The 11,915-nt window shown below is 44.5% G+C and overlaps 1 protein-coding gene across 1 annotated transcript in view; it reads left to right on the top strand.

Moving 5' to 3' along the window:
• The first annotated feature begins 3,350 nt into the window (after positions 1-3,350).
• The window catches only part of LINGO1 (leucine rich repeat and Ig domain containing 1), a 159,993-nt gene continuing 151,428 nt past the window's right edge, over positions 3,351-11,915 (top strand). Inside the window, exon 1 of the mRNA XM_063142587.1 lies at positions 3,351-3,402. The gene's annotated coding sequence lies outside the window, so the exon portion shown is untranslated. The remainder of the gene's footprint in view (positions 3,403-11,915) is intronic.

Below are 11,915 nucleotides of genomic sequence, written 5' to 3'. Positions count from 1 at the left end.
CCAGATACAAAATAGTGACTCAACAAAATGGACGTAGATTTGCAGAACAAGGTGCCTATGAACACTTGGTTAGCCCAGGAATTTGTTCGCAGTACCCAAACTGGAGTTTGCACACAAATCCCTTCATTTGCACTAGTGTACCTGGGTCCCCACTACCACCACCACCACTACCAAAGCTTGCATTGCCTAATTTAGGAGGAGGTGTTGTCAATGTTTTTATACCCCTGGGAATCAGAAACTCTTGCTGATCTACTATAGATCACCTAGAGACCTGCCAGTAGATCTAGAGGAGGCTGATGGCTCCATTTTTTGTGGGGCTGTAAATCCATTTTGGCTGAAAGGAACTTCTAAAGGAACTCTGCAAGATGCTGAATCTGCCCACACCCAAGAACTCTTAAAGGATCTATCTGAGGTGCTGAACTCAACTCCAAAGTGCTGAACTCTGTCCCCCAAAAATTAGTCCAGCACCTTGGAAAGCTCATTTAAAGTTTGGGCTGGTTTTGACTGAAACTCAGAATGGATTGATACCCTCACCAAAGTCAGAGTACATCTCAGTCTAACTTCTATCCCACCCCATCTAAAATATAAGAGCAGGAACCAGTTAAATGTATCCCTGGGAGGACATTCTGCATGTGGGGCACCACCATTATGAAGGACCTAGCGAGGGCACTCAGGGCAGGCTTTCTTTTCATTCTTAGTGATATGTAGGTCTCCAGTTCCAAACTGGGTAGGCTCACAGAGAGTGGAGCTGATCTCCCACCATCAATCTGGAAATAGCTTGACTTATAAACCAATAGAATCTGAATCAATTCAGATCCTGCTGCCACCCCAATTGGAGATTAACCTTATGGTACAAAGAAAGGGATGGAAATCCTTGTGTGTGTAGGGGGGGGGTCATACCTTTTGCCTAAGGCTATCATTAGGCTTCTGAATCTGGTTATACACGTTTCAAATATATTTCTGTCCCCTTTTCCCCTATCAATTCTGTGCCTGTATGAAGCTAGGCTTCGATTCTCTCTTTCCCTTTTCAGATCATATGTTGAAAAGTGAGGCCCTTAGCCAGGAACTGAAATTATCTGCCTGAAATGCCAGTTGCTAGGTCTGGAACTTTTTGTCACCTGTGTATAAAGTCTGCAAGCTGGTGCCATCTGCCCAGGTATTGGAGTTGGAATATTCTCTGGGTGCCAAGAAGGTTCTCTCAAGCTGTGTTTCCATTTATACTCCTTCTCTCCCAGATATGATTATAAGAGCTTTGGTTTATGTTAGCCTCGTAAACTTGCAATGGTTTTCATTTAAAGCTCATGCAAGTTTTTAAGTAAGGTCATCTGGATATTGCCCTTCTTCCATTTCAATTAGTCTAGCTTCAGGTGCCCTGAGTTGTAAGAAATACTTCTTGCTATAAGAAGCAATTCTTGCACAAGGTGTGTCTTTATTGATAAGGGCTAGATATTTCTCAATGTTCTACCATTCTACTGTTCCACATTTCTATTTGTTCTAGGGTGTTGCCATGTCATAATTTTGGTCTACCTAGGTTAGAACTGCCTCCATCAGGGGTAAGCACCCATTTGGGAACATGAGCACATTTGGAAATCAGAGGAACTATCCTGGACACAACCGTAAAATGGCTACCATGGGTGGGCATGGCTAGTCATAAAGGGCAAGTAACCTGCCCAAAGGCATTCACATGAAATTAAGATGGCAGGAACTAGAGGCCACCTGGCTTCCTGTCACTTGAGCCTATTAGTCCATGTCCTGCACTCTGGGAGTATCTAGGAGAGATCCTGGCCCTCCTCTGTGTGACAACCTTTTAAGTATTTGAAGAGTGCTATCATGTCTCCCCTCAATCTTCTCTTCTCTTCCCCCAAGTGGGAGGGGGAAGAGCCTGAGAATGACGGGTCGCTATCTGGTCTAGATGGAAAACCAGCCATTTCTTTTAAAGTGGTGAAGCCTATCCCCAAAATGGATTCAGCACCTTGGATAGCTCCTTTAGAGTTATGTCATGATGGCCACCTAGTTGGATTACTTTAAATGAGAATTAGACAAATTCATAGAATCATAGAATAGTAGAGTTGGAAGGGGCCTACAAGGCCATCAACCCCCTGTTCAATGCAGGAATCCACCTTAAAGCATCCCTGATAGATGGCTGTCCACCTGCCTCTTGAATGCCTCTAGTGTGGGAGAGCCCATAGCCTCCCTAGGAAATTGGTTCCATTGCCATACTGCTCTAACATTCAGGAGGTTTTTCCTGATGTCCAGCCACGGAGGATAAGGCTATCAGTGGCTACTAGTTAGGGTGTCTACCTCTAGCATTTGAGGCAGTATGTATGCCAGTTGCTGTGGGAAACACATTTGATGGTGCTATTGCAGTCAGGCCCTACTTGTGGGCTCCCCATATGGTCAGCCACTGTGGGTAGAGAACACTGAATGAATAGATCTAAGGTTGGATTCAGCAGGGCTCTTGTGTGATGTTTTGTTACATTAACAGCCTTGAGCATGGTGCAGAAGCCACCTACCTGGCCACTCCAAAACAAAGTCTTCTATATCCCATCTCTAGTTGTTATGGTTTCTGGTGCCTTGGAGTAAGGGGTTAGATAGATACTTCTTCGCTCACTTAAAATAAATTCCAAAGAGGTCTTTGCTCCAGAGTGGCACATTGACCTTTTGGAATAAAAGATTTTAGAGCTGAAAGAGATTCCAATCCATTTCTTGAATACAAAGTGGGAGGAGGAAGAGTCTGAGAACGACGGGTTGCAAACCCAGCCATTTCTTTTAAAGGAATGAACTTGGGCTGACTTCAACATGTTTGTTTTTAAGGTTGTGTGAATGGGCCTTCAGTGGAAAGATCTCTTGGCCAAAGGAAAATTCACTTGGCAGGTTAGAGCAAAGACTGAGGGAAGCTGCATGCTGAGGTGATTTGAGAAGCTGTTCCACTAAACTGATCCAGGAAAGTTCTTCTTACATTCTTATTAATGTATGAAACCATAAAGGCATAGAATGGAGTAAATTGGCTCATCCCAATGTGATAACGTAATTGCTGTGGTGTATTTGTAATATTCTCTTCGCAGTCTCCTTCCCCAAACAATTGTACAATTGAAAATGAATTTACTTCTATTGTTTCCATTCTGTGTAGCTTTCTGATGCTGGCATGAATGAAAATGACTTGGGGGATAGTTTTGATTGGGTGGAGAAATGCCATCATTAAGAAACACTTGTTTAACAATAGCACTCCCCCCCCCCGCCCCATCGACTCAATAATCAGCCCGTAGCCTCTTGAAAGATACAGAAAGCTCTAAAAATGATGTCATTTTCTCCTCAGCGTATGATTGGAAAGGACAGGGGAGGATAATAACCACTGCACCTCCAACAACCAATCAGCCCACATCCTGACGCCACCAGACTTGGGTAAGTAGGAACTCTACTGGTAGCAAATGGGAATGAAACCAGCAGTGCTTTAGATTTAACATAGCTCCACAAAACGTCACTGGCTCATGGCGGCTGTTGTCTACAGTTTGTAAAGCAAGGACATTTCCTTTTATCTATGCGTGATGACATGTGGTTTTGTTAATGGCACACGCTGTGATTGGTTTAAGTAGTTGAGACATGGAAATGGAGCAGAAAATGCACTTGGACTGACATGCTAGTATTTTGTGATGTGTCCTGTGTGTGTCTGTGTCCAGGTCCATATGTATTTGGTCATATTGCTGAATGCTCTACTACTGAAGTTGTCTGATTGTAGTAAGCTCTTATATCAGGAAGATAACAGTGCTAAAGTTCTCTGTCTCTTTCTGCTGTAGTCAATTTCTCTCTCTCTCTCTCTCTCTCTCTCTCTCTCTCTGCGCATTCTTTCCATGCGATCTCATTCAGAGTATGATAACCTCACTGTCACCACTCTTTGGGTGGCAGTTTACAATGTCATTAAGATAGAAAAATATCCAACATCTCTCAGCATTCTGTCGAGGAACCCGAAAGGGCAGGTTCCTTTGGTTTGCTGAGTGGCAGTCAAAGACTCTCAAGACACCATTTCTCTCATCTTGGAAAAGTTTTATTATGAGCAGTGCTGCAGCACTGCAAGGTGGCAAACCCTAGAGGACCTGAAGGACTGCCCACTGGTTGCAGGAAAAGCTAACATACTTATAGGGTAACATCCTCAGAAGCAACAACAGAATTTCCTCATATAATAAACCAATCATAATACGGTTTTGCAATACAGTAACCAATGATAGACAAGGCATTTATGCATGTGCAGAGTGCAGATAAATCTAAGACTAGAAAAACAATATGTAGATGGGTATTGCAATCCTGGAACATCTATTCCTTTGTGGTTACTACTCTTCCTGTCCTCGCCGGGAGGTTCACACTCTGACTAATGTGTCAACACGTCTTGTTGGTTGAGCAAGTGTTACTCAATATATTTTCAGTTACATTTTGGATCAAATTGCTATAGAACTTAATTTCTAATAGAAGGGGCTTACATCAAAACAGGGTGGGCACAAATAAAATAGCCCATTCACACATTTCCTCGACAGTTCCCCATCCATCGCAGGCTTCAATTGAGGCCCCGGTTGAAGCTGGAAGTGAAGGCCGAGGCCTCTTCCAGCTTCAAGCCGGGGCCTCAGTTGAAGCCCGCGATGGACGCAGCTAAGGGGATGGGGGGGGTTGGCCTACCTAGTGCCACTGGTGCCGCCATCCATGTGGTGATGGCGGCGGAGCCAGGTAAGGGGGCAGGGAGGAGGAAGGCTTACCTGTGTCCGTCGCGGGCTTCAATTGAAGCCCCGGTTGAAGCCGGAAGTGAAGGCCGAGGCCTCTTCCAGCTTCAAGCCGGGGCCTCAATTGAAGCCCGCGATGACGGACACAGGTAAGGGGGTGAGGGTGGCTTACGTGGTGGTGGCAGCGCCGTCTATGCGGTGACGGTGCGAAGGCGGATCTTGCTCCAAGGAGTGGAGCGGGGGACCAGCAGAGCTGCGCAAAGAGGATCGGGCCCGATCCAGATTTTCCGGATTCGGCCATGAAGCGGATCGGGGGTTCCGTACACAGCCCTAGTGTGTGCACAGCCCTAGTGTACAATACATCTCTGTAACATTCACTCACCACCCTGCTTCACTTCTTCAGCCGTTTTCCTTCCCCCTCTCTCTCTCTTTCTCTCTCTAGGACAGTCGAAAGAGATGGGAGCAGGTTGCAGCTTGTACTGTACATACAAAATCCTAGACTAAAATCTGTGAACTGTCAGTTTGATGCAGGCGGTGCGTGAGACAGCAAACATCAGAGCTGACTGGGCTTAGGCAATTTCGCAGCATGACAGCCCTCCGGAGGGAACAAAGGGATCTTTCAATGCAGAACAAAATTTAATTTCTTAATGAAAAACATCAGGATGATTCAAGCGTCCCTTCCACAGCGGGTTGGGGATGAGGCTGGAAGTCACAGTGGAATGCAGCTAATCGGCTTGGTGTCAGCAAAAGGCACTGTGATCTCCGGCTCCATGGGGTGGGGGGGGGTCATTAGCCCTCCCCGTGGGAGCCTGGAGGAATGGCCTGTGCCAAATCTCATTCCAGAGGGCATCATTGATGCTCTCCTGGGGTTAAAGGGAAGGCGCTGCTCTAGTTCTATGCCTATTGCGGGGGGGGAGGGGGGCCTTATCTTCTTTGCACCATGCCCTCACTTCAAACAGGCTTTTTATTTATTTATTACATGTCTATACCTCCCAATAGCCAAAGCTCTCTGGGCAGTTCACAGTAACTAAACCATAAAATACAACATGATAAAATGCAATGTGAAAGTTTAAAACTACAGTATGAGATAAAAAATAAAATAAAAGCCAAGGTAAAACCTAGCAGCGATGCAAAGATTTGAAGTACAGCAACAGATTTCAAACTACAGAAACTGGAAGACTAAAATGCCTGGGGCAATAAAATCTTCACATGGTGCCGAAAGGGCACAATGTAGGCGTGAGGCAAGCCTCTCTAGGAAGCGCATTTGACAACTGGGTCCCCATAACAGAAGGAGCCTTCGTTTCGGTCGCCACACACCTCACTTCCTTTGGCGGGGGCTCGAGGAGAATGACCACTGAGAATTTTAGGGTCCAGGCAGGTATATTTGGAAGGAGATGATCTTTCAGGTAAGCTGGACCCAGGCTGTGTAGAGCTTTGAAGGTTAACACCACCACTTTGAATCAGGGCAGGAAATGGACTGGCTGCCAGGGTTGATGGAAAAGCACTGGCATAATAGGATCACATTGGCCGGTCCTGTTGCCCTATTTTGGACCAGCTGAAGTTTCCGGACCATTTTCAAAGGGAGCCCAATAACACATTGCAGTAATCAAAACAAAAGGTCACCAGAGCATGGATAACTGTAGCTAGGCTAGACCAATTTGAGCCACTATATACAGGTAACATGCAAGATGGTTTGTGGTTTGCATTACCCAGAGATAGAGATGGGTGTACATCTGCCACAGTGTTCATTTTAATGTGAACTTTCCTGATTTTGTACTTTCTGACCAATGTATGAACTGTAACTGAGTTTTCAACATGCATAAAAATGTGTATATTCTTGGCACACAGAAATGCCATGCAGTTTCACATTTATGAACATGAAAATTCCAGCAGACTATGAAGCCAGGCAGAGTAGAGGTTTAGTGCCCACCAAATTTCACTTACCATATTTCTTCAATTCTAAGACACACTTTTTTCCCCATATAAACATCTCTAAAAATGGGGTGCGTCTTAGAATCGCGAGTGTGTCTTAGGGTTTTTTTTTCCTGTTGGTGGTACTGAAATTAGTGTGCGTCTTACAATCAATGGCGTCTTACCATTGAAGAAATATGGTAAATCCATATCTTGACAGAATAGAATCATAGAATAGTAGAGCTGAAAGAGGCCTCTAAGGCCATCGAGTCCAACCCCCTGCTCAATGTAGGAATCCACCCTAAAGCATCCCTGACAGAATAGAATCATAGAATAGTAGAGTCCTGCATAAATGAAACCAGATTCGGAGTTTTGAGGGGAGAATGTTGGCATGATTCATCATGTTCCTTGGGAGACAAGTTTGGGTACATCTTTATTTAACAGTGAAATGTGAAACTGTCTACATTAAGTTTACCTGGATCTTTCCATACTGCCATCTGCCTCTACAGAGCCTGGATGGTCTAGAGCTTACCTTAGTGGTCCTACATAGTTTAAACCAGTACCCAGGTGGGTTTGTTTCAGAAGAGAAGGCCTAATTCACTGATTAATTGTTAATGATGGTTCTGGGGTGGTTTCCTTCAGGACTTGGGCAGAACAGTTCTGGGGATAAGAACACCTTTGACTGCCGGCGTTCTCATGGATTTACCTTTCCCATCATTTTTCATGTACTTGTTTCTACATGAGACGTGTTCTGCAGCTGTGATCAGCATGATGGAGTGTGTTTGATGTGCAGGTACCATAGGGGAGAGGACTAATGATCGCCAATCATTTTGGCACTTCATCATTGTAACATTAACAGATAGCGGATTTCTGGGATCGTCATTCAGATGGGGGGGGGGATTTTTGCCAGTTCCAGGACATGAGTAAAGGATGGATTCCTGCTCAGCAAAATGGCACAGAGATGTGGGAAGTCTGAGAGGGCTGTGGCACTGGTTTAACGAGAATTCCTAAAAGCTGTTCCAGAATTGGAGTGCGCACAAGACACATTTGTGGAGGATAGGTCTTTCAGGGGATCTTAGTCATGTGTCAGGAATTGCTGGATCTGTGCGTTGCTGCCCCATGTGGTGAATCATTGAACTGCAAGAGGCAGCTTCTCTGTGAAGGACCTTCAGGCCTGGACTGACTCCACCCGTCCAGGCTAAGCCATTGGTTCCTCCTGGACATGAAGGAGTATAAGATGATTTCTTTCTCCTTGCTTCAGCCTTGCTTAAGCAACCAGAACTGCCTCAGCTCTGGTGTGTTTTCTACCCTTGAATATGTTTTGGTCCTGACTTCAGACTTGCTCCTCAGGCCTCTGCCTCCTGGTTTGTCCTCCAATCCTGACTTACTCTTCAGTCCTGACTTCTGGCTTGTCTCCAAGTCCTCAACTTCTAACACGTTCAGGGCATGTGTCTTCATTTACAGGGGGCTGGCAGAAGACAATCTTCTACTTGTAGATGTCCTCCATTGAAGGGATGTACAGTCCAAGTCCAGCTTAAAGAAAAAGAACCATTACCTGGTCTCAGACTTCCCCAATATTGTATTTTTTTTATTAAAAGTATAGTAGTTATTTCTAAATTAGCACATGCCATTTTACACAAATTAGTGTCCTATTTTATGCTCCCTCGTTCTCTCTTTTGTGCTGCATTTCCTCTTTGTGTGATGTGTCAGTGAACATCGTATTGGCAGCTCACCCAGCACTGCTGCCTGGGGGACAGCCTCCAGGTACATGGAACCTCCATGTAGGGATGGATGAGAATTTCCTTTTTGCTCACAAGACATGCGCGCATATGGTGTTCACAATTTTGAGCATGAACGTGAGTGCGAGAACGTGTCTGTAGAAAATGTTCATAAATGGCCAAACGCTTGCTTGCGTTCAATTCATCCAAATTTTCTGAATTTGCACTAATTTCATAACTTATGCAAATCTCCCATGGAGTGAATCAGCCTCACTTTAATCTATGGAAGGAAATCCCATAAATTTTGGAAATTTGTGGAAGTCTACAAGGGCAAAGTTCTGCAAATTTCACATTTGACTGCTGCTCAATTTGCACAGCTTTCCTGTTTGTGCAGAGTGAGCAGCAACTGCAAAAGTGAATGTGGGTTGGGGCACCCTGGCAGCCTTGAACATCTCTTGTTGGCCTGTCCCTCCCTACCTCCATGTACAAAAATAGATAAGAGGATGATCATGTATGTCACTTTGGGTTCTTTGCAAGAGGAAAAGGCAGAATAATAATAATAATAATAATAATAATAATAATAATAATAATAAGCTAGGGGAAGGTAAGGCAGAGAAAGAAGCATGTGGGAAAGAGAGAACAAGCACTCTATCCTCTCAGTCAAGGGAGGGAAAGAGGACTTATTTATAGAAACATGTCTATCCAGGGATTGCCCATCATTGAATAGGTCAGCACTTTTCCTGGAGGGTGAACAATATAAGTTGTCAGGTGGAGAAAACATTACATCCGCCAATAACTTCATTTTCTAGCTATCTGCAATGAGGAAGAGGGAGAAATCAATGAGAGAGAAAGCTTCCTGTCATATATCAAAGGCAGAATATGAACTTGGTGGCTGCCATTTTAAGCTATCTACAGCACCTTTAGATGTTTCCTCTGCCTAAAAAAATTTGGGTGGTGGGTGAGAGATGGCATCTTTGGCAAGTAGGGAGCCCTTTATTATTACATGATAAAAAAAACCTAATATTTATCTTAGCTTAGCCTACCTTATAGGACAGGAGTGGGCAATCTGTAGTCTTCCAGGTGTTCTTTTGCTGCAACCCTCAACAGCCTTAGCCAGCATATCCAATAGTGAGGGATTCTGGGAATTGCAGTCCAAGAACATCTGGAGGGTCATAAGTAGTCCACCCCTGTTACAGGGTTTCTGTGGAGATGAATAGAGAAGACATTGCCCTGAACACCTTTGAGGTGAAGAGGGATAAACATATACACACAAACAACAGGAGCAAAACATATCGGGAACAAAATAAACACTATTGATTAAAATAGCCTCTCATGAGTTCATCAACTGAAGCTGTAATTGACTAATCTACCTATTAAAGCTTGCATCCCAGATAAATAGGTTTGTAAAATTCAGGGTTTCGGAGTCCCAAAATAGATTATAATCTACTCAAAAAAGCAGTGGGTAGATCTTGATCTTCATTAAACTCTAGGAGCTCCAGGCACTATTTCTAGCTTTGAATTTACTGTTCCTGGTCATGTTTCAGAAGGACTGTTCTAGGTGAAAGTAACTCCTAGGAGGTTTGCTCTGCAACCCTAACTCTGAAGGTCTCATATGTCATTAGCAGGACAAGGCTTTATTTTTCCTTGCTATTCCATTAGCAAAAATAAATATTAATACTGTGAAAAATGCTAATCAGCAGGGAGGGAATAGCAGGCCTCAAAACTTGATTGCCAGGTTGTCTTCCTGACTTCGGTGCCCCAGTGTGAAGGTGAATGTTAACAATGCTCTGAACCCCACAGAGGTGGCTGGATGCTAACAGGGTGATTAGCAGTCTTCAAAAACTCCCCCCACGATGCAAGAGAGCTGAAGGACTTCACTGGGGCTGCTCCTTGCAGTGCCCTGGACTCTGAAAAGAACCAGGGACCTTGCTTTGCTTGAAAAACACTGTTCTTGAATCTGAAGACCAGTGAAGAGACATTAACTGTTTTATTCCTGAAGGAAGGAGGTGCTGCAATAAGGGAACCTTATTATAATTATGATTATTTACATTTCTATATCACCCCATAGCCAAAGCTCTCTGGGCAGTTTACATAAGATTAAAAACAATTAAAAACAATACAAAATGTAAAACCAGAAAAACCTGCAATGCCACAGAAACATCTATCTAAAACAACTATAAAAACAGATCCAGGATCGATGAAACTCATCACATATTGGTAAATGCCTGGGAAAAGGGAAAAGTTTTAACCTGGTGCCGAAAAGATAGCAACGCTGACACCAGGCGGGCCTTGTTGGGGAGATTATTCCATAATGGCGGGGGGCACCACTGAGAAGACCCTCTCCCTTGTTGCTGATGGGTCAGGAAATCATTGCAGGCTAGAAATGGATGGATCTGTAAGTTTTGCTTTCTCCCACATTTGTGTGGTTTTGTTTTGTTTTCTTTTTAATCTCAAGTTTTCTCTGTCCCACAGATGAAGAAATTTGCATGTTTTGGTAAATACTTATCAAAAATGAACTGAAATGAAATCCATATTCATCTGCACCCGCCAAATTCAATATGTACAGCTGTGTACAGCATGGAGAGGACCATGGGCTACTGGCCTGCTAAGGATGGCCAAACTCACCCCTGCCAGTGCCATGCACTTGGAATCGCTTTCCTGTCCAACCCATTGGCCACATGGTGAGCCACTGGTAGGTCTGTGGGGTGCAGATCCCATTCTTCCTCCAAGACACAAAATGGCAGCTTGACCTGTTCTGTAAAAACCCAATTTATTTATTTATTTATTTATTTATTTATTTATTTATTACGTTTTTATACTGCCCAATAGCCGAAGCTCTCTGGGCAGTTCACAAACAAAAGAAACCAAAGCCCGTGCCCCACAGTTTCGCCCTGCGGTTTTGGCCACTGCAGTAGCAGGATTGGGGAGCAGCCCCTGTAGCAGGTTCCAGGGAAGGAAAGCCGTCCCTCGGGCGTTGCCCGCTATTCTGAGACGGGGCCCCGGCGGAGAGAGGAAGTTGAACTTCAGATGTGATTTTCCACAAATGGTGACCAGGAAGAGGCCCATTGATACAAAAGTACCAGTATAAATGGTGTATTTGGAGCAAGTGTGCTGGGGCTGAAGTCAGGCCAGCGAGGGGGCACAGGGACTGCAGTCCAGGGCCTGAGCCGTTGAGAAGTCACCAAGCCTTGATCCTCAACTGGATGCCTGTGACATCCCTATTGCCTGAAAAGAAAGAGGTGCAAACCTAATTCTGCCCTGACATGATTGAATCCACAGAGATTCCAACCCAGGTGTTTATGAGGTAAGCACTCAAAGCCCGCTGTCTGGAAGAATGATTCTGTCACTTATAAACAAGCAACGTTTATAAGTCTCCATTTATTTCTGTCCCGTTTATGAAGAAATTTGCAAGTTGGCTAGCTATTATGTTTAAAGGAGGGGTGCAGAATCTCGTATTAGGGAGGCAAATCTGACCTGCCCGGGGGTACAATCCGGCCCTTCAAGGTTCCCCCAACCACTGACCATGCGGTGCTTGCCTGGCTTTTGTGCAGATCCCTCACCCCCTGCCAATTCTAACCAG

The sequence above is a fragment of the Elgaria multicarinata genome, chromosome 16 (genome assembly GCF_023053635.1).
Source record: "Elgaria multicarinata webbii isolate HBS135686 ecotype San Diego chromosome 16, rElgMul1.1.pri, whole genome shotgun sequence".
Classification (NCBI taxonomy): Eukaryota; Metazoa; Chordata; class Lepidosauria; order Squamata; family Anguidae; genus Elgaria; species Elgaria multicarinata.
The sequence above is the reverse complement of the archived record's forward strand: the minus strand, read 5'-3'. Positions and strand labels throughout refer to the sequence as shown.